Here is a 22,963-nt window from a genome sequence, read left to right as displayed (position 1 = left end):
AATGCATTAATACTCTAGAAAGCGTTTTTTAACTTTTTTATGTCATGAACACTCTGGAGCAATCTGGTGAAACCTGTGGCCCCCTTATCAGCATATTACCTAAATCCATAAATGAAAGAAATGCTAAATTTTCAATAAAAGTGAGTAGCTGTTGCCATCCAAGATTATAGCACCACCTCCTGAAATCTGTCCAGGGACTCCACATTAAGAACCCATGCTATAATGTAATAAGTTTACAAACTCATAGACCTACTCGAATTCTTCCCTCTCCTTCACACCCATCCTTTACCCACTTAATTGCTCATTCTTCTTGATATTATATATCTTTTCAGCTACATTTTTATCTCCTCTCTTTTTGTCTATTCATACAGCCATCATCCTAACTTACAATTATGTCAGTCCTAACCTGAACTACTACTGTCACCTCCCAAGTGGTCACCATGAACTAGTTTTCCCTCTCCAATTCATCCTCCATATCATCACGCAGTTTTGATGATGCCTCTCCCTATTCCAAAAGAGGAAGTACTAGATATTACAACATGCTTTCTCCATGGGAGAGATTTGAATCTACTCGGTCAAGATTTAAATTTACTGTTTGATTTACACATCATCATTATCATGGATACCCCAGAAAGTTGGACAATAAGAACAAAAATCTTGGTTGGTTTAATTTTGTTATAACATGGCACAGGATTGCCATAAGCATCATCATTCATGTGCTGCTTCTTAACGGTGAGTATTCACAAGGTTCTGGTCAGGGTCCTCTCATCTTTTCTCTCTCCTCTCCACTTCTCTCCTTTCTGCTCCTCTCCTCCCTATTTTTACACACATCTCTCTTTTTAACCATATCAGTTCCATGGGTTTAATCATCATCTAGATGCAGGTCCCACAGTCTCTTCCCCTAATCTTCAAACCTTCATCGCCAACAATTGCCTATTGGACAGTTCCAACTGGTATAAGGATAAGGGATAAGGGATAGGGGAAAATGCATGGATTGTCTTTAAGAGGAAAGGAAGATAATTTAGACACCAACCCTGGGAGAAGATTCTGGAAAGAGAGGAGGATCTTGGGAGTTTTACTGGAATTAACTGTCACTCCTGATCTGGCTGTCCTCTGAGCTGGTAGGGAGGACTTTGCTCTGGTATCTCCTGGGAACAGATTAATCTTGTGGAAAGATTAGGAAATTCCTGGGTTGGAGAACTGCCTTGGAGGAGACCTGTTTTTCCCTGAAGTACTGAGATCAACCTGTCAGAGGCAACTTGGTTAAGGTAAACCTAAAGGTTTGTCACCTGGGACTTTGGATTTACCTAGGAAGCCAACCCCAGGCTTGGGTAAGGACTCAGAGCATCTGAGAGTCCTGCATCCTCAGCCTTTTAAAGACAATCTGTGATGTTTAGGTAGTCAGATAGTTTTGGGGTCTAGATAAGATCAGGGAGCTGGTAGGAAGGGCTTGAGAAGGCAAGAAGGGCATCCCCATGAGGGGAGCATAGATTGGTGGGAGGAGTTAGAGTTGCATAGATTTAGGACTTATCTACCATTTCCCTAAACTCAATAAACTTGTTTTTTTCTGTAATTGCAAAGGGGTTGTGCTTCACTGGTCCTGGGAGGTTTCTAGTTGGTTTTTTTCAATTCCAGTCCATCTAGGTCCTTCCCATTAAATCCACCTCCTTTTGGAGGTAGATTTCTCTTTCACTGGATATCCCCATGAGTGTATAAAGTCAATAAAAAGAAACAGGTCTCATCATCTTCTCTCCCAACAATCCTTCTTCTAAACATCCTTATTTCCATCTTTCTAGTCATTCTAGTTTGTGACCTGTCTGTCTTCACTCTCTCACCCCAATTTAGTTGCCAAATCTTGCCGTTTATCTCTCCACATCTCTCATATTCATCCCCTTCTTCCCACTCACAGTTATCACCCTAGTTCATGTCCTGCCACCTCTCACCTGGAATATTACAATAGCCTCCTAATTAGTCTTCCGGTCTCAAGCCTCTCCCCTCCCCTGCACTGAACTGCCAAAGTCATCTTCCTAAAGGGCAAGTCTAATTGACTCACTCCTCTTCAATAAACTCTGATGACTCAGAGCATAGGGACTGTTAACCTTTTGTTCCTGTATCCCTAATGCCTGGCATATAGTAAATATTTGATAAATGCTTGTTGATGGATTTATTGATTTCTCTTCATTGCAGAGGTCCAGTCAAATCAATACTCATTGCCTCATTCATTCGCCTATCCAAAAATCATTTGTTAAGTGCCCACTCTGAACAAAGAACCATGTTAGGCACTGGGAGACATACAAAGATAAATGAGGCATGACCTATGCCCTCGAGAAACTCACGGGGAGCAGGAGTTGTAAGACACATGCCCAACACAGCTGCCAAAGTAAGAGTCCAAAAGCAGAGATCTGAGTATATCACTGTCCTGCTCAAAAAGTCCCCAAATTTCCCTATTACCTCTAGGATAAAATGACTCCTTTTTGTACACACAAAGCTCTTTGCAGATGGTCTCCAGCCTACTTTTCCAGACTTATTACATGTAATTCACCGTCAGGAACCAAATCGCCTATTTTCCATTCCTCATACACAATGTTCTACTCCTGCCTCTGTTCCTTTGTTCAAGCTTTCCCCCATCTCTGGAATGCATCCCCTTCTCATCGCTGCCTCTTAGAAAATACTTTTTGTGGTTGAGTTGTTTCAGTCCAACTCTCTATGCCCTGATTTTGGAAATATTAGCCCCCATCAAAGTACCAGCTAACTCCTGCTTGAGTCCTTCCTTGCCCCCAAGGCAAGTGCTCCCTCCCTGGAAATTATTTCATATTGATAAGGTGTATATTATATTTACCTAAATATATATGTATTGTTTCCCTTTTTAAAAAATGTAAATTCCTAGAAGTCAGGAAAAGGGTTCTTTTGTCTTTGTATCCCCAGAGCTTAGTGCCCATCATATACAGCAAGCACTTAATAAATGCTTCTTGCGATATTATTGATTAAAAATAGAAATCAAAACTTAAATGCATGTGCATTTAAGCAAAATACAGAGACCTACGAATTCAGAAGATGAAGAGATTGCCCAGTAGGGTGGGGGTAATCAAGAAAGGTTTGGTATAAAAGGTTGTCATTACAATGAGCCTTTTCAAATGTGGCCTCAGACCCTGGCTAGCTATGTGAACCTAGGCAAGTCACTTAACCTTGTTTATATAGTCCTTGCCCTTTTATCTTAGAATTGACACTAAGACAGAAAGTAAGGTTTAGGGGAAAAAAAACACAAGAGCCTTGGAGGATGGTTAGTAGTTTTTCTTGGTATTCTACTGTTCCACAGCCAAGCTATTAATTAACTGTGGACCAGAAGAGGACATGAGGCAGATTCTTTCTGGTGTAGCATTTAAATATGGAATATTCATGCTGAGTTCAAAATCCATAAGCAGGCATTATGCAAAGAGAGACCAAGCAAGAAACAAGCAAACAATTCTTCCTTTCATGGAGCATTTAGAAAGACGTCGGTTTCATGAGATGTGTAAGAGCTGAGTTTCATAGTTTATGGGGTCACAGATTTAGAACTGGAAAGGACCTGGGTGTCCAAACCTCTGATTTTAACAGATGAGGAAACAGACAGCTAAGGACATGAAATAAACTTCCCAGAATCTCTCAGTTAGTAAATATCTGAGGTAGGACTTGAATCCATGTCTTTCCAAGTAAAAGTTGAGCACTTTCTCTACCACACTAGTGTTGTCAAACTCAAATATGGGGGCCAACAAATAAATGGTGCATATTTACTTAGAAAACTACCTTTTTATATATTTCTTTTTTATTAATAGATCACCATGTTAAAATAATATTGAATCAACATTTTTTTTTATTTTTTATTTTTCAAAAAACCCTTATTTTCTGACTTAGTAACAACTCTAATGCAGAAAGGCAAGAGCTAGGCAATGGGGGATTAAGTGACTTGTCCAGGGTTACACAGTTAGGAAGTGTCTGAGGTCAGATTTGAATTCATGTCCTCCTATCTCTAGGCCTAGCTCTCTGTCCACCATGTCATACTGCCCCTATAATCTACATTTTAACCTGGTTTAGGCAGCTCTTGGGAGTGTTGTGAAACACCAGTTTGACATCTCTGCTCTAGACAACTCTCTAAGACTACAAACTAGATTTGAATTCTAGTTTTCCTGATTCCAGACCGTCACCCAAATCATAAATGAGTTACGATATATACCAGGGAAGGAAGTATCTAAAAAGATGAAAGTCAAGATCTTTGGAATATCAAAGTAAATTTTGTTTTGTTTTGCTTTTAATTAAAAACAGAATGACTTACATAGGCATAGCTATTAATTTTCCCTTGGCTTATAGATTTTTGTCCATTTGAGAAACATTAAGTCATCCACATTCTGTGAAATATCCATACTTTCAGGCGGTATCCTCCCACACAAAGCAATTTAAGTAAATTTTGTTGAGCTCAGTTGGGTGAGTTTTGACTATCTGAACCAGTTAACTTACAAACAGCCAGTATATCATAGCCAAAGAACCTTTGATACAAGGAAGACCTGTCATTTGCAACACCATGCCCCATGATGCTGAGCATCCTTTTCTTGACAAGGAATGCATTAGAATCATTTCTCCAAGAAAGAAACCCCATGGCACTGGGAAATGATGACTTTTGCCTTTGAAACCACCTGGGTAAGTAGGCAGCTATTCCTACAGCCCCAGGGGACTGTTTTACAGTAATTTGAAAACATGAAGGCAGTTCTTGACAGTTGTCTGCCAACTCAGCTCTATTCTCCTGAGTAGTCATTTCCTTCCCTTTGAACTACTTTGATGAGCTTTTGGCTTGCGGGCATCATCAATTGTTATTTTGCCTTAATTTCATCCCCACATTGAAATCCAACTCTCAGCCCACCCACCAGTTTCCAAGTGTCATTCAATTCTCTGTGTAACATAATTTTCTTGAACACCTTTGCTGGTTGGTGATACAACAATAGTCATTTTAGGCACCAATAATTTATAAAATATCCCATGAAGAAATTCTAGATCATGTAAAGATGAGATGTGATGAGAAGAGATAAGGTGAGGTGAGGTAAGGTGGAATGAGGTGAGAAAAAACAAGATGAGTCAAAATTAAACTATTTAAGACATGCGTGTCCATCGACAATCTTAGAATAGAATTCCATGGCTTTATATGAAGAAAAGACAATAGTCTCAAAAGAGAGGGGCCCAAGAGGCACCACGTCTAATAGCTTGGATCTGAATTTGGACACCCAAGGTGTTAAATATCATTTATTTTCAGAACAATTTGTATGAAACAATATTAACTCTCCTCCTATGTTCCAACTTTGGCAAATAAAGAAAAGAGCTGGGGATCCTTTGATCCTTACCCTCTCCTTAGTCATTTGTGTGTGATATTCAAAGTCCTCTGAGCTTTTTCTTCTCCTGAAATGGGTTCAAAGCTTGGAGCATCAAGGTCCTTAAGGAAGGAAATCTGTTTTTAGGTTAGATCTGTGGGTCTGAAATCAGAGAACCTGAAGTTGAATCTCAGCTCTGCCATTATTTCCCACTTCAATGATACTGTGTACACATAGAAAATTTAGAAGTCATCTAATTTCTTCCCTCTCATTTGACAGATGAGGAAACTGGAAATCAAAGAGATAAAGATATTTGTACAATTAGAAGGCTGGAATGAGTTGATTTCTATATGCCCTTTACCTATACCTATGCAGCATGATATAGTGGATTAAATATTGAACTTAAGAATTAGGAAGACCTCTACTCAAAACCTGACTCAAACATTTACTAGCTGTGTGATGGTTATTTAACCCCTATAAACTTCACTTTCCTTATTTGTAAAATGGAGATACTAAGAGCATCCATCTTGTAATGATCTAATATAAAGGATTTATCAAAATAAAAAGAAGTTAAAAGGATAAAATATTATCTATGTCTATATTAATTTGTTATCATTATTATTATTATTATTATTATAGTAACCATCTTTAAATACCTCCTTAGTATTTAGATTTCCCAAGTGCTTTTCCTGACTGGCTCATCACCTTAGAAAAAATAATTTGTTATGCCCCACATTTCCTTCATGAAACGGCATTATCCGCCCAGCTTTGACAGATGATGAAAAAACTACTGGCTATCTATAATCTCTTCAGTCACCAAAAACAAAGAGAAAAGTGGGTCCTCCCATCACACACACACACACACACACACACACACACACACACACACACACGAGTTTGATAGTGCCATGATTGCTGATTTTGAGCACAAATAAGTGAAAAAACAGCCATTTTCCAAGTGAAGCTTGGTCCAACCAAATCTAGAAATTGCAGAGGTGAGAACTTCAGAGATTACAGAAGAAGCTACATCTTGAGAATTGATATCTATATATCTTGGGGGGGGGGTTATATATGTATCCACACATATAAATTTTTTTTTTCTAGTTGAAATGTGGAATGCATGGTGTGTAGGGAGACCAGAAAATATTGTTCTAGCAAGTAAGATCAGTGCTTTTATTGTTGGCAAATGTTGCAGAATAAATGTAAATGTGAAACAGGGGTAAAGGTCCTGGTCTTACCTGAGTGGATTTCTGTTTTGTTTTTCTTTTCTTGCACATAGAATTACTTGAAAATCAATCAAAATGGATCTTGAAAGCAAGAGAAACCTTGCTCCTAAGGAGTTTGGGGGAATAACCATAATTGACATTTTTTTCCCTAATTCTAATTCTGGTAGTTGGTAGAGAGCAAAGACTTTGAATGAGCACCAGCTGAAAAGGGTCAAAAGGATATATTTAATTTAAGTCTGAACCTGTTTTAGAATCATAGATTTTAGGGTTATTAAGTCATAGAATTAGAGGTGGAGGAGATTTCATTCTCCTGGCTTTTGGTTGATCGTTTGACTGGGGTGACCTGCAACTGTGCACTAAAAGAGCTCTCTTCTCTCTATTAGAAAGAAAATGTTTAATCACTGCAGATGGCCAAATAGAGGGTAGATGGTGTCAACATGGAATCTAGAAACCCCAAATTTGTAGCCTACTAAGATCCAAGGAACCCCAGGTTTAGGACTAGCTTGTAAGGTGAAGGCCCCAAAGCTTGTCCTTGTTCCCTGTTCCATGAGAATCCACCCTGAAGAGAATCTCAGATTAATAGTTTCAGACTGAATAATAGACCTAAGGTAAATGACATCCCAGGTAAGTGGGGTTAAGCAAAGCTGAGTGTCTTCTTAACACAATAGGCAGTGCATCAGTCTCATAAGCTGAAGATCCTGAGTTTGATCCTCAAAGGAGGCTGTGGTACAATGGAAGAAGCTTCTGGAGGTAAAAACAGGCACTCAGCTTTGCTTAGCCCCACCTAACTGGGATTGTCATTTACCTGAGGTCTATTATTCAGTCTGAAACTACTAATCTGAAATTTCCTTCTGGGTGGATTCTCAGGGGAATAAGGAATAAGTACAAATTTGGGGGTCACCACCTTACAAGCTAGTCCTAAACTTGAAGTTCCTTGGATCTTAGTAGGCTACAAATTTGAGGTTTCTAGATTTCATGTTGACACAAGTATAGCAGTAGCTAGATGGTGTAGTCAAGAGGGCAACATATTTTAGCTGTGTGATCCTAGGAAATCACTTAACACCTCTAAACCTACATTTACCCACTTGTAAATTGGAGAAAATAGAAGCATATACCTCACTATGAGGAACAAATGAGATTCTCTCTCTCTGTCTCTGTATCTCTCTCTCTCTCTCTCTCTCTCTCTCTCTCTCTCTCTCTCTCTCTCTCTCTCTCTGTTTCTCTCTGTCTCTCTCTGTCTCTCTTTTTCTCTGTCTCTCTCTCAGCCTCTCTCTTGGCCTCTCTCTCTCTCTCCCTCCCTCCCTCTCTCTCTCTCTCTCTCTCTCTCTCTCTCTCTGGCTCTCTGGCTCTCTCTGTGTCTCTCCAAATACATAGATATTATACACATGCATGTATTTTATATATACATACAGATATATAGATATATGGTACTTTGTAAACCTTAAAGGGCCATAGGAATACTAATGATTGAAACCATTAGACAGTAACAGAAAGCAACTTACCAATCACAAGACTAGTGGAGGTGATAAGAGAGTAAATATGCAGGCAGAAAGAGAGAATGGGAGCTCCATGATACCTCCCAGAGGACATTGTTAGCTCTGACACTTCAGTTACAAGTTTCCCTGCCTATGAATACACCTTGAACACATGTATGTCTAGATACGTTTTCATTGTCCTCACATGTCTTCTAAGAGTCTGTACTCCCCCGGTGGTAGCGTAGTAATCCGTGGGAGAGTGTATTCCCTGTTTGTATGAGGATATCTTTTGAAGTCATTTAACTGTTTTTCTGTTTGAATAAAATGTCTAGATAATCTCATCTAACCCTCTCATTTTATAGACAAGGAAAAGGACATCCAGAAAGAAGATCCACTGACTGTGACCTAAACTAAATAAATTGTCATGTCTGGGTCTCAGTTTTCTAACCTAAAACAAGAGGGTTATATAGAAGATATATATTTTTCTAGGAAACAAATCTAATTGCTTATACTTGTAAAAGAGTCATCCTTTAGTCATTTCTTTTCAAAATCAGCAAAGCATTTGGAATAGAGATTCACAATCCTGTTGGATAAAGGCAGGGATGGAATGAGTGGGAGTAGAGGAAGGTGATCAGTTTGGACAAGATGACATCAAGGGTCCCTTCTGGCTCTAAATTCTATCAAAGGTGACTTGTCCAAGGTCATGCAAATAATTAATAACAGAGCCAGACTCGGGATCCAGGTGCTATACTATTTTACTTTCTAATAATAATAGATGATATTTCCTTTGGCACTTAAGTTGATAAGCTAAAGAGAGTATTTTCATTAGTCCTATATCTTACAAACTGGTCTGTTCTCCCTTTCATCTATAAGAGCTCTTCATCTGGGATCTATGAATGTACTGTGTAAATATACACATGTGTATGTAAATATATATACATATACGTTTGTAGGTATGCATATATACATGCAGACGTGCATCTACTTTTTTGAAAACTGTATTTCCTTTTTTTAAATCCTTACTTTTTGCCTTAGTAACGACTCTAAGAAAGAAAAGCAAAGGTAAGGCAAATGGGGTTAACTGACTTGCCTAGGGTCACACAGCTAGGAAGCATCTGAAATCAGATTTGAACCCAGGATGGACCCATCTTCAGGTCTGGTACTTTATCTACTGTGCCACCTAGCTGCTCCAGATGACTATATTTCAGTATAATTAGTTTCCTCTATAATTCTATGTTTATGTTGCATTTGAAAATATTATTATGAAAGACAATTCATATATTTCATGAGACTGTCAAATGGATCCATGACACAAAAAAGACTATAAAACTTTAATTAAAGGTTTACTTTTGGAACTTTTAAAATATTGGTCATTTTGGGTAGCATTGGTAGCTTTGAGTAAACTCTGTACAGGAGGCTTGTCACCAAGAATTTAAGATAAAACTTCCAAGTATCTAATGATGGGGTTTTGGAGTTTCAAAACCTGGCAAAAAGCAGAGGCAACACACCACTGGCAGATAATGCATTTTAAATCTCACTTTCCTTATTCAGATGAGATAATTCTGTAGTATTAAGGCTGAAACATGAACCTTTCTTTTAACAAGGGCAATGTTCAGAGTGCTTACAGAGATTATATGCATGGAAAATGCCAGCATTCCCCAGGAGAACGGAGTGGTGTGCCTTTAAATTTTTTATGGGACAATTTCCAGACAATGAGAGTCAGCTTGGTGGAGTGGAGAGAGTGCTAAACTTGGAGTCGGGAAGAATAGCTTCTAGGCCCACTTCCAACACTTACTTATTGTGTGATCACCTGCAGCAATTCTCTAAGGTAGGGGTTCTTAATCTCTTTAATGTCTTAGATTCCTTTGGCGGTCTGGTAAGCTTATCTTGCCTTTCTCAGAATAATGTTTTTAATCATACGAAATAAAATACATAGGAATGCAAAGGAAAGCAATTCTATTGAACCACCCATAAACACACACACATATATATATTTATACATATATAGACATATATATAAACACATACACATATACATTTATATACACATATCAGTATATGTGTACATATATACAAATATATATAAATATACTTATATATACTTGCACATATATGAACAGGTTAAGAGACCACAGAGACTAAGAATCTCTGCTCTGACATAATGAAACATATGAGTTATGGATTAACAATCTCCCAATGGAATGTAAGCTTTTCGAGGGGAGGGACTTTCAATTTTGTCTTCTTATCCCCAGGAACCATCACCATGCCTGACACATAGTAGGTACTTAATAAATGCCTATTAATTAATTGAATCTGAGTAATGATACAGAAAAATGAAGAGTCCTCATGCCCAACTTTCCCATAGAATAGAAGAAGTAAATATTTGACATGTTCAGACCCTAATCCAGGAGAGAGCATAGAGAGTTCATTTACATTCAAGATGATATCTACACTTTGCAACAGTCTTCAAACTAAACTAAAGTTTAGTTTAAACAACTAAAAGTCTCAAGAGGAAATTGGGAATAAAATGATTAAAGGCAGAAGTGATTGCCAGCAGTTTTAGAATAACTAAAATGTTACAATAGCTTTCATTTCTATAGTACTTAACAGAAAATCCTATCATTTTTCTATAGAGAAGCCCTAGGATAGAGTATATGTGTGTGTGCATACATATACATCTGTGTATATGTGTGTATATATATATATGCATACATATAGAAAGTATTTTATACCTATAAAGCACCATATAGAACAGTAATTTTAAGACACTCTTTTGAATTTATATGCCTCAGGCTGCTGAGTCAATATCATTAATAAAAATTGGTTCATTTTGCCATCATCTTCCTCTTTCATGAGTGAATTTGTCCCATTCAAATTCATTGCTATGATGGCCAATTTTGTGTTTCTTTTTATCATATTATATTCTTAGATTTTTTTCCCCCTTTTCTTTCATCCTGCTCTATATAAGGAAGAAAGGAGTAAAGAAAGGGAAGAGATCTGATCAATTATAATCTTTATAACTCCTCTACCCCTCCTCCCTTCAATAAGCCCAAACCCTGAAATCTGGTTCTTGGACTTTATTTTTCTCTTTTTAATCACCCACCATGATCAGTCCTTTGAAGTTAAAGTTTGTTTTGCTAGTAATCATTTCTTTCCCAATTCTACTCTCACTTAAACATCCTACCTCCCCTTTTCTTGTTTCTGCTTGTATCCTTGATGAGTTTACTATATACTACATACTTAGCATTCTATCTGTGTGTTTGTGTATTCATTCTTTCTCTATCCAGTTCAGTTATGAATAATGTTATGAGATGTTTTATTTTTTTCCTTTTGGAATATCATATTCTAAGATTTTCCCTAATTTCTCTTAGTTGCAGAAGCCTTGAATAATTCTGCCTTCTTGAAATATACTTTCTTAGATTTAGAAATTCTATTTTGTCTATGATATTCCTGAATACTTTCTTGTTGAGATTTCTTTTAGGAGGTAATCAACAAATTCTCTTTTCACTTTATTCTCTAGGTCTAAAACATGTGAGCAACTCTTTTTACGATTCCTTGAAATATAGTAACCAAGACTTTCAGGGGTCATATTTTTCAGGGAGTATGATGATTCTTAAGTTATCTTTCCTCACCCCTTTCCAGGTTAATTTTATAAAAAGTAGATATCATTTTATTCTATTCTAAGAAGTAATTTGAATTTGTTCTAATATCTTTTAGCATCTCATGGAGTTATTTAATTCCGATAATTCTATTTTTCAAGGAGTCAGTTATTGGAGGAAGGTCTTCTACCTTCTTTTCTATGCTTCATTTCTAATTTTATTTTTCCTTTCATTTTTTCTATCCAGTTCTATTGTTCTTATTGCCAAGCCATTTCTTCTCTACTAATATTTGTTATTGGATTATATTTTTCTTTTAGTTTTACCACTTAGACTTCTTTCAATCTATAGTATTTCTTCACTGTGATTGATTTTTCTGCTTACTCATATTTTTAGTATCAGTTCTTTAATTTGGATTTTGTGATCAGGCCAATCAACCCAGCCCTGTTGAATGGTTTGAGTAAGACTTTTTTGGTCCTATCTCCTCCATATTTCAGTGCTATTTCCACACCAGAAGGATGTTGGGCATTAGGAATTAGCTGCTCCCATTTGTTTCTCTTTCAATTCTTTGGTGGTTGAGGATGAGTTACAATTTCAACCAGACTCTTCTCTTTGCACGTTGCTCAAAAAAAGAGTTGGTTTCATCCTTTAAGATGGATTTGACCAAGCTTAGTGATATACTGGTTCCAGTTCCCCTTCATATCCACCCTGAAGCTGACACACAGATGCCATGGGGAACCTGCCTCTTGCTGTGGCTCCTAGTGTTCTAAGGAATATCCTCTTTCTCCTTTAACACAATTCTGACCTTGATTTTGTCTTGATAGGCTAAGATGGGGATTTATGTTGAGGTCCCCCCAAGTATTAGAGTTCATGATGCCTCCAACCTCTCTCCCAAACCCTCTACTCAGAGTGCTGGCTGACTGGCCTTCTATCCATTGAAAACAGCTCATACTGACTTCCTTCTATTTTTTACAGTGTTTTTTTTTAATCATTGATGTTTCTGAAATCATTTTTGGAAATTTACTGGGATTTATGTTGGACAGCTGGGTTTCTCTGTAGGCTTTCTAATTGCCCTTTTTTGAAAACCCTTACCTTCTACCATTTTAACATAGAATCAATATTGCATGTTGATTCTAAGGCAGAAGAACAATAAGGGCCAAGCAATGGGGGTTAAGTGACTTGCCCAGGGTCACATAGCTAGGAAGTATCTGAGGCCAGATTTAAACTCAGGACTTCCCATCTCTAGACCTGGCTCTCGATCCATAGAGCCACTTAAGTGCTCCCTCATATTGCTCTTTTGGCCAGAATCTCTACATAAAGCTTTTTAAATGTGTGCACAAATATATAAAGTAAACACAGGGTAATTTTTTTGCCTAAAGAGAGACTCTAGTAACTGAGGAGTTTAGTTAAATCCAAGTGTAGTAGGTAGCACTTGACCTAGACTTATAAGGAAGCTAGGGATTAGAAGTCAGAGGAGGAGAAGAGGCACATTCCAAACATGCAGGAAAGCCTATACAAAGGCATATCCATGGGAACTGGAATGTCACATATGAGGGACAGCAAGTAGTCCATTTCCACTGGAATGTAGGGTTCTTAAAAAGCAACAGGGGTAAAGATTAATAAGCTAGAAAAATTAGTCTGGAGTCAGATTATAGAAGACTGCTGAAAGAGAACTTTGTAGCTTATTTTAGAGGTAACAGGGAATCAGTGGAATTCATTGAGCAGGGGAGTGACATAGCCCTTCCACTATATTAGGAATATCCCTTTGGCAGTTATGTGGGCATGGAATAGAGAGACAGGAGGGACTGGAGGCAGATATATCACTTAAGAAGGAATTAGAATAGTGCAGAGAAGTGCGGTGGATAATTTCATCATTGTAGCAGTTTCTTGAGTGGAGGGAAGAGAATGTATAAAAAATATGTTGGGATGCAACATTCACCAAGATACATTTACACAAAGTACAAATAAGATGTCCTGCCACCTTGACTCTACCAGGAACTAATGAAGATGGGATGTTAGGCAGGTAGACAGAGTTTAGATGCCTTCAATCAAGGAATCTCCTAGTTCTTAGAGGTTTAAAGTAACCCCCCTTGGGCATTCCTCCTGGGGTTTGGAGACTTTGACTTAGAAGATGAAAGCATTAGAGAGCTGGCTCTAACCTGGATCCATATAGTGAACTTGTCCAGTGCTGGGTCAAGTCATGGACCAATTAATCACACTCTCATAGCCTGGTGAAAGTAGAACATATACTCAATCTAGAACAAGAGACAGTTAGTCTGTAGCATTCCAAATGCTACTACAGGAGTCAGTCCAGAGACTAGCAGTAGTTATGATTCAACTAATAGGGTACTGGTGACACTATTTTGGGAGTCTTCTACATACTCTCCAAAAATAAGTAACAATTGCTCTTTTGCCTGTTTTTTACCCCTCCCAACAGAGTCGGTGTAGCGAAAGTTCTCCCCACCCTCAGACTGAGTATATGTCATTAGACTTGTTATCTCTTTAAGTGATATTTGGGAGTTTTCCTATTACTCTTTTGCAACTCCATTTAAACCAGATAGCTGTGCAATCAATGCCAGATGGTGACTGAATTGAGCCTTGGAGAGAATAGTGATTCTTAGAGGCAAAAGTCAAATGGGAAGATTTTTATTGACTGAGCCTATAGAAAAGGATGTGGCCTTTAGGTGACCTCCCAGAATCCTAAAAGCTGGCATGTGAGTTAATAAAAGAGAACAGAATCCAAGTGAGACTACTTTGTGAGATGGAGCCTAGTATTAAGATGCTAGGGCACTTCCACCCACAGTGAATCTCCTGGCTGACAGAGCAGAACATGCAGGCAGTTACTCATGGAAAATGCAGTTTTAATTAAGATCATTTGTATGTTATTAATAAAAAAATGAGATTGATTCTCGCCTGCTCCTTGTCTCTCTGAGTCTAATTAATCATCTGTATGTAGGAGATACTAAAAGACAAAAATTATCTTATGATACTGGACCCATTGCCCCTTAGTATGCATTTAGAGCAAAATAAACCCATTGGAAAATTGTTCCTTTGGCCTTTAAATGGATCAAAGAATAGTTAAAGCTTCTTCATCCATTAGATCACATTCTGTCCAGATGGGTTCGAACAGAAATGTCAAAGTCCATGAGGAGAATATTTTCAATATTAGCAAATGGAAACACTTAATCTATTGCCGTACAACATGCCAATTTAAGGAGTGGAGCACAATACTAAAATACCTTTAGGCCAAAGTCTTCCTTCCTTGAGTGGGAGAAAAGCCAATTTCCAAGACTGATGAGAGAGATTCAAAATAAAATTGTCACCATTCCCATCTCCAATATACACCCAAATACATCTCCAACACCTCTTCCATAATTGAGGTATATCCCTTTTGGACAATAACGTGGACAGGAAGCAAAACTACCTAGAAAAGAAAGCTATCCCTGACACACCTTTCCCACATGCTAGTGATGAGAAAGCATGTTTCCTAAGATTTTGAGGAACACTCGGTTGTATTCACTAAATGTCTGATGATTAACTCCATCCATTTTTGGTGAAGTATGACCTTTCTAAAGGGAATTTGAAAAAAAAATACATTAAAATAACCCAGGACAGCTAGGTAGCACAGTGGATAGAGCACCAGGCCTAAAATTGGGAAGACTTGGGTTTAAATCTGGGCCCAGACTCTTTTATAACTGTGTGACTCTGGATAAGTCACTTAATCAAGACTGTCTAGCCCTTGCCTGTCTAATATCTTAGAATCAATAGAGAAAGTGAAAATATTAATAAAAACCCAAGACTTCAATGATCCCAGAGATGTTTTATATTAATGTTTTCAGAATACAGAGAATGAAATCTCCCTAAATGTTCACTTCATGTTAAATGTTAAAGGCAGATGTTGCATATTCTTAAAAAGGAAAGCAAGCCGTATCTGATGCATATTCACAGCTTCATGTACAATCCTCTTTTTAGCATCTACTTTATAAATGGAAGTACTCATCTCATTTGGCATTAGTTAAGTTCAAAATATAAACTATTTTCCAAGGGAAAAAAAGCACTTAAAATTTAAAGTCAGAAGAAAGATGAAAGGGAAAAATCTCTGCTAAATATGTACTGTAATTTGATTTTCCTCGAAAGATTTGCAAACTAAGAACAGAATAATACAAGGTCCTTGGGGACATCAGTTAATTCTACCCAAGGAGAAAAGTGTAAGGTGGTAAAAAGCATTGGTTGGACATCATGGAATTAAGAGAAAAGAGATGATTTCTGAGATTTCTTCTCGATATCCTTTGAATTTAAGGAAGACTTCTGAAAGTGGCCATATTCTGACTTGCCACCTCCAAACACTGAGTTTACCTTTCTTTCCCCCTCTATCAGTTCCATTCAATCAATTAATCAAGAAGCATTTTAGGTTTTTTTTGTTTTGTTTTAACACTTCTGTGTATTGGCTCCTAGGTGGAAGAGTGGTAAGGGTGGGCAATGGGGGTCAAGTGACTTGCCCAGGGTCACACAGCTAGGAAGTGTCTGAGGCTGTATTTGAACCTAGGACCTCTGGTCTCCAGGCCTGACTCTCAATCCACTGAGCTACCCAGCTGCCCCTCAAGAAGCATTTTATAAGAGCCTTTTACATGTCCTGTACTGGGCAAGCTTCTGGAACTCAAATCATCCCTATCTCAAGAATATTACTATCTATTCTGGAGACAGTATGTGTAAGATATGTAAGTATATACAGAATAAATATACAATATATTCAAAGTAGTTAAATATAAGGTAGTTAGAGAAGGAGGATGAAACTAATTGTTGAGAGGATCAATTATTGAGAGGATTCCCTTGACTGGGTGACTGTGGGTAAGATACTTCAACTTTGCAGGCCTTATTGAGAAAAGAAAGGAAGGAAAGAAAGAAAAAAGAAAGAAAGAAAGAGAGAGAGAGAGAGAGAAAGAAAGAAAAAGAGAAGAAAGGAAGGAAAGAAAGAAAGGAAGGAAGGAAGGAAGGAAGGAAGGAAGGAAGGAAGGAAGGAAGGAATCACTATCTGGCATACAGAATAGTGTCAGCTCCATAAATAATGACAGTGTCACATTTTATTATATACATTATTACTAAATTAACACATCCACTTCCCTAGTAACTTTCATTTATTGGAGATTCTAAATCTCTTGAATAATTTCCTGGCTAAATGAATTTTAAAACACATAAAATTAAAAACTTAGTGCACTACCTTTTCTAATCGTCCTTATTTTATTATAATTAATTCGTTTCAAATCTCTTAAGTAAGCACATAAAAACCAACAGTGTGGTATGGTGAAGAAAGTATTAGCGCAATAGTCAGGTAGTCTATGCTTTAGGCCAAGCCATTTAACTTCTGTGGCGTCAATTATTTCATCTATAAGATAGAGAAGATGGAGCCATAAGTAGCAAACTTTGCAATTGAGACCAATTCGGGAGGCAGGTGGTAAGAAGGGTAGGGGGCAGAACAGAGGGTAAGCTAACTATAAGACAGTCAGACCATGGGCTCAGTCATTCTTGGAGAGAAGGAAACCCGTTGTCTCTCTCCAATATCCCACAGAGAGTTCAACTCCCTCAGGAGTCTGGGTAGAAAAGTGAGCCCTGATGTAAGGCTTCTATAACCATAAGACCATGGGCACAGCAGCCTCAAGTTGGCTGCCTTTTGCAGTAGCATGGGATAGAACAGTGAATGAGGCAAGGAAGGGAGCAGTGGTCACTTAAAGTGGGAAGAACACCATTCGCCCTAAACATTGATACTTTTATGGCTAAGCCCCATTCATTCCTTATGAGTAACAGCCATAATTAGTAATAACACTTGCCTTTTGTTTAAAATGGAAGACTGAAGCCCAGGAAAGAAAGTATAAGAATAATTTAAAAATTAAAATGATAATTAATAATAGCATAAGAATGATAGCTAACATTTATCTGGTACTTTAAGGTTTGTTTGAAAAACACTTTATATATATTATCTCATTTGAACCTCACAATAATCTTATGACATGGATGTTATTATACCCATTTTATAGATGCTGAAATTTGCAGATTTACTGAGCCTATGAGGTTAAATGGTTAAAATAACCATGTTCAAGTCTCCCTTTCCAGTCCTATCCCAATTGTATGTCTCAATGCATAGTTTCCTGACATTCTTGTGAGATTTCTGCCCTCGTCCTTTAGAACAAAGGAAGATTCTTTTCACCAAAGGCAGAGAAAGCCTCACTGTTTCCAGAGGCTTGTATAGACAGGTTTTAGAGACTTCCTCTCTGCCTGCAGAGCTGGCCTTCAGTCCCTCACTACACTGGGATGATAGAATAAAGAACCAGGTAAAAAGTCTGGGGAGATGTCCTATTTTCATGAGATTGCATCTACATAATCATTACTATCAATAATTAATTCCAATTAAGCTCATTGAATGCTGGGCATTTCTTCACACACTTAAAAAAAAAAAACTAAACTAAACTAACCAGGCTATGAACCCTTAGTCCCTCAGGAAAAAAAAAAAATAAAGCTTTTAACTTAATGAACTTGTTGTTTGGGAATTGAGAGGCAATGGTTCAGCTAAAACTCTCAAACTTTGGGACTTGGTGGATCAAAATAAACTCTTTTGGAAGTCTCACATAATTTTACCTGGATTCAGAAATGTGGATGAAGATAATCTTTCAACAATAAAAACATCCTTTTAAAAAATGTAATGAGAATTGCATTATCCTGCCCTATAAACTGCTAGCCAGGCTGCCAGTTTGCAATATTTACTTACCCAAGTCTGTCAATTCTCCAACTAAGGCATCTTTCACATTTAAACCCTTCTTTCCTTTTTTTTATTATAGTAAATTTTATTTTTTTTCCATATTACATGTCAGTACAATTAGATATTTTGCAATCCTTGTTCTCTCCCTGCCATTTCTCCTCATCCCTAGAAGGCAGGTAATATAATATTGGTTATACTATGTTTTATACGATTACAATTATATAAAACATAATATAAATATATAATATAAATATGAATAGATAAATATATAATATAAAATATAATATAAAATATAAAATATAAAATATAATATAAATATAATATATATAATATTATAATATATTATAAATATAAATATAATATAAATATATAATCATATAAAACATTTTCCTCTGCTCATCATGCTGTGAAAGAAGACACATATTGCTTACACTAGAGAAAATTTCATGGGGGAAATAAAGAATTTTATGCTTCAATTTGCATTCATATTCCCTCTGTTCCTTCTATGGTGGTAGATATCTCTTTTTTTGTCATAAGTATCTTAGAGTGGTCCTAGATTTTTATCTTGTTGTTAATCATTAAGTAATTCACAGTTGATCATCATACATTATTATTGATACTGTGTACAACATTCTCCTGGTTCTGATCACTTTACTTTGCATCACTTCATATAAATCTTTCCAGGTTTTTTTTGTGATTATCTTGTTTGTCATTTCCTATGGCACAATAATATTCCATTACAATCATATACCACAACTTGTGCGGCCATTCCCCAATTGATGGACATCCCTTCAGTTTCTCATTCTTTCCCATCATAAAAAGAAGTGCTATAAATATCTACAAACATTTTTGTACAGATAGCGTCTTTTCCCCTATCTTTAATCTCTCTGGGATATAAACCCCTTAGGAATAGTATTGCTGGTTCAAAGGATTTGAAAGTTTTATGACCCTTTGGGCGTGGTTCCAGATTGCTCTGTCTCAATTTTCCCAAATCTCCTCCAACATTTGTCATCTTTTTTTTGTTACATTCGGTAACCTGATGGGTGTGAGGTGGTACTTCAGAGATGTTTTAATTTGCATTTCCCCAATCAATGGTGATTTGGAGCATTTTTTCATATGATTAAAGAGAATTTTAGTTTCTTGATCTGAGAATTGTCTGTTCATATCCTGTGGCCATTTGGCCATTTGGAATTTAGCCCTTCTTTCCACTAGCATGACCATCCCTCTAGTGTTCATCATCTGCCTGTTGGACTACTATAATTCTCCTCTCTGGCCTTCCAGTCTATTGCCAATTCTTTCTTCAAGCCATCCTTTGCATAGCTGCCAAAACTATTTTACTATCTTCATAATGCAGGTCTGACCATGTCACTTTACCAGTCAAAAATCCTCAGTGGCTCCTTATTGTATATCTGATAAAAGATAAGTTCTTTAGCCTAGCATGTACAGTTTTTCATACTCTGACATGAACCTCTTCATAAGAGTCGCCACTGTATAGATTTTTATTGTTCTAGTTAAAGTGGAATGCTAGCTGTTCTGGGAACTCAACATGCGACGTGCAACCTTTGGATGCTCACTCAGGAGCTCCCTCATACCTAGTATGCCCTCCCTTGACATCTCTTCATTTAGAAATCTTCTCTTCCCTCACCTCAGGTAATATTTCTTCATTGAAATTTAAAGCTGAAAGTGTGCCCTCTCTCCTCACATTTTCTCAAGCTCCTTGACTGAAACTGTCCTTTGCCTCTATGAGAATTGTCCAACAAGCAGCATGCCGAGGGCACTGCTCCAGAGTGCTGTTCAAACCAGATTAAAATGTAATTAAAAATATCTACCAAAATAAATAAAAATAAAATAAATATAGAATACCAATTTGTGGGGTTTAAGTTTAAAATGGTCTGTAGGAATCCTTATGGTTTGATTTTCCTCAACCCCTATCTTTCTATTTGAATTTGAGAATCAGCTTGGTCAGATATTGAAAGTACCCGGGCCATCTACTGCACCCCAAGCCATTGTCAGTCACCCTACTTTTGTCCTGCCACTAAACTTTTTTTTTAAACCTTTACCTTCTGTCTTGGAGTCAATACTCTGTATTGACTCCAAGGCAGAAGAGCTATAAGGGGGTCAAGTGACTTGCCCAGGGTCACACAGCTGGGAAGTGTCTGAGACCAGATTTGAACCTAGGACCTCCACTCTCTAGGCCTGGTTCTCAATCCACTGAGCTACCCAGCTGCCTCCCTGCCACTAAACTTTGATCACTCTGGAAAAGACAGTGAAGCTAATGACTTTGTGCAATTCTGCCTCACTTAAATTAAATTCACAAATAAACCAGGACAATACTTGTGATGCCATTGGTCCTCCTTTTCCAAAAACAAAGGAAGAACAGGAAGAACTATACTATTGGCATATATCATTCCCTAACTAATGAGATGTAAGCATCCTGTGGACAGAGTCTTTGTTTCCTTTCTGTCTTTCAATACCCAGGAGCCACCAAAGGACCTGGCACATGGCAAACTGATAATAAATGTTAATTATATTAGAATGAATTGTGGGGTGGAGAAAGAAATTCAGAAACTAAAGAATGTAACATACATTCATTTCTGTGGATATAACTCAACCCCACCACCACCACCTGAAGACCTTGAGGTCATGGACTTGTTTTGTTCTGTTATCTTTGTGTCCCACTATCTTGCACATGGTAGGTTCCTGGAAACGTTTATTGGATTTAATTAAATTGTGTGTGTGTGTGTGTGTGTGTGTGTGTGTGTGTGTGTGTGTGTGTTTTAAGAAAAAAGATCATTCAGAATTAAGGCATGCTTAGGACTTAAGTTCCTTCATAGCAAAGACAGTTACATGTCCTTGTTCATACTAGCATATGGTGGGCACTTAATAAATGTTAACTAAATACTTTTTAAAGCTTTAAAAGTGGAGTTACAATAAAAGCTCTGCTTATTGGAAAACTAGAAAATGACAACTGCTTTCCCCTGGGTTGTAAAGATAATGAAAATTTGTAAGCACAGCTGTTCTTAGAGGCTTACCCAGGGTTTGCCATTGTCAAGAGCAAGCTACTTAATGAATGGAGTATTGGCCAGCTACCCTGCTTCCCTGAGCAGTAGAATTTTTAGAAGGATTAATTTCTAGAAATGAGAAGTACCTTGTCCTCTAAATGTGAACCTGTCAGTGGTAGTAGGGAGTGGAAATTTTTAATTCCTATATTCCCCCGACAATATGATTTCAGGAAAATCATTTGATATATCCAAGACAGTTTATCTGTTAATAATGGCATTTTCATCCATAAAAATGGGTATCTAAACTGAACCAACCATTCTGGAAAACAAATGAGTTCTAAAACAATGTATACTTTTTGACCCAGAAATACCACTATTTGATTGAGTTCCTAAGATGATCAAGGAAAATGGGGGGGGGGACCCTATATGTTCTAAAATATTATAGCAGCTCTCTTTGTGGAGGCAAGGAACTGGAAATTGAGGGGAGACCCATCTCTGGGAAAGTTATTTGGAAGCATTCTTCTGCAGAATAATGTCTTTTCTTCTAGTATTTTCATTCAACTAAATAATAAGTGAAATGAAGCAGCTCTTTGCTGCTGAATTTACTCAGGAAGAAGAAGGTACCTGAAGAATATGCCCTAAGTTCACTATACCCTAAAGCAGTGATGGGCAAACTATGACCCATGGGCCAGATGCAGCCCCCTGAAATGTTCTATCCAGGCTAGCAACATTATTCCTAATCTGGCGAATACATTGAGTAGAATAAAATACAATGAAACTTTGAAAGAGTTGCCTTAGAAATAGACTGACAGAGGAGCATTTCCTTTCCTTAGCCCCCTCTTTAAAAAGAGCCCATCACTGCCCTAAAGATATGTACCTTGGAATGTCTGGACTTGCCCCAACTCAGGAGGCAGAAACAAAAGAATAATGTGAGACAGATTTTGAGTTAGACCTAATAGTAACTAAGAGCTGTTCGTGAGTAGAAAGAACAGGAAAAAAATACTGAGTTCATTGTCTCCAGAGGTCTTCAAGTAAGGGTTGAATGACCTCTTGTCTGAGATGCTATAGAGGAGATTCCTGTCCAAGTAATGGATTTGACTAGGTGCTTTTTGAGGTCTTATTCAGCTTTAAAATTCTATGCTTTTTTGAAAAAGTAAACCAAGAATTTATGTGTTGAGGCTGGCTTTTTCACTCTCATCCCCAGGAAGATGGATTATTGAAAGATGGATTATTAATGTTATCCATTTTAGAGTCAAACATATTCTTCCAACCAAATAAATCTCTTTTTAAAAAGCAGGGGAAATTACACAAAGTCATACACAGTGTGATTAGAAGAAACCTCAGTGGATATTTGGTCCAATTCATACACAAGAAACATTCCCATTTTTACAATATACCTGATAAGTGGTCACACTATCGATAGCATTAGGTCCAAATCACAAAATCTCCCCCACGTGACTTTTTTGCTTCTTCAACTTTTTCTTGAAACCCTTCAATAAGGGGGAACCCACCAGCTCTGAACACCTTCCACCAGAATTTCTGAGGTGTAACTTTTAAGGCAAAAGTCATCTTTAACTTAA

Source organism: Gracilinanus agilis, chromosome 5 (assembly GCF_016433145.1).
Source record: "Gracilinanus agilis isolate LMUSP501 chromosome 5, AgileGrace, whole genome shotgun sequence".
Classification (NCBI taxonomy): Eukaryota; Metazoa; Chordata; class Mammalia; order Didelphimorphia; family Didelphidae; genus Gracilinanus; species Gracilinanus agilis.
This window is presented reverse-complemented; position numbering follows the sequence as displayed.